This window comes from Myotis brandtii, unplaced genomic scaffold (assembly GCF_000412655.1).
Source record: "Myotis brandtii unplaced genomic scaffold, ASM41265v1 scaffold1086, whole genome shotgun sequence".
In the NCBI taxonomy this organism is placed as follows: Eukaryota; Metazoa; Chordata; class Mammalia; order Chiroptera; family Vespertilionidae; genus Myotis; species Myotis brandtii.
The window spans coordinates 853,830-855,301 of NW_005353696.1; positions in this window are offsets into that span (position 1 = coordinate 853,830).

Below are 1,472 nucleotides of genomic sequence, written 5' to 3' on the forward strand. Positions count from 1 at the left end.
CTCACCCAGCTTGTAAACAGTGGTGGTTCCAGAACCAGTCTAGAACTCCAGCCACTGTTCTAACATAGCCCATTGCCTTACCTACCATCAGGATTATCTATATTCATGCATAGATCTATCCATCTCCCAACTCAAAAGCTACAGGTCCCAGGGCAGGAACAAAGGAAGAGATCAGGGAGATGGAAGTGAGGGAAGGAGATATGAGTCAATTCCTAATTAAGTTGAAGTAAAACAAGCCTGAGGCATCAGCTTCAGCTCAGTCTTCCTGACACCTAAGCCTCCACCTGCTTTCCATCTCATCTCCCACTTCGCCCCTGACCATCCCCCGCATTCCTCTGCCTGGGACAATAAACACAGCTTGCAATTAGCTTCTTCCACCCTGGAGGCTGCCCAGGGCTGGCTGTGTGCTTGAGTGGTAGTGCATGGAGCTGTGCCTATATTGTGGGCAGGTGCCAAACACTTTCCTTTCCTAACGATCCGGAGAGGTAAATACTATATACTATATATTCCCATTAACTCAATTTGCAGATGAGAAAACAAAAACTTCCCTGGCATCCACCTGAGGGTAGAAGACATGCTGACATGCCTGTGTCCAATTTCCCCAGTGAGCTCCGAGCTCCTTGAGGAAAAAGGGCTATATCTGGTTTGGACCGTTGACAGCCCACACCCACTCTGCATCTTGCACCCTCACCTCTCTCCTCTCCCTCCTTCCCTCTACCTGCCACCAGAGTGTTGTCCTCAGAATCAGATGTGATCCTATCCCTCACTGGCTCAAACATGGCATTCAAGGTCTCCAAATTCTGACCCAACAGGAAGATGGAAAATCTCTTGTCCCACTGAGAGAGAAACGGCGCTTCAGATTCAACTATGACACATGTTCCCCCTGAGTCTTTGCCTTAGCTTCTCCCCGTGCCTGGAGTTAACCTACTTTCCACCTGTCATAGAGTTTGAAGGCTCAGGTATCCTGCAGCCTACTCTGATCTGGCCCCCACGTCCTCTGCTGGGGTCCCCTTGCCTAGGGTAGTGCCTTAATTCATTGTCTGACTTCGAATGTGTGTTGTTAGTTATATACACATACAGACCTCGAGTTCTTTCTTTGAAGGAAAGGACCTCACTTTATTTGTGTGTCCATCCCATCCTTAGCATGGTTGAATAGTTGGCACCTGATAATAAAAATAAGGTGAGTAATGTCTAGAGTTTGTTGATCCTTGCCATTCCATATGGGCTAGCACTGAGCTAGGTAATTCAATGCAAAGTCTCATTTAGTCTTTTCAGCAATTCCATGAGATCTGTTCATTAATCCCATTTTATTAATAAGGAAACTGAGTCATTAATGGAAATTAGGCCACTGGCCTACATTCATGTAACTATTAAGGATTCGAACCCAGCAGCCTGACTCCTAAAACCACACTCTTCAGAGGGTGAATAGGTGCATGAATGACTAGTGATATTCATTGTACTATAATTTTGTC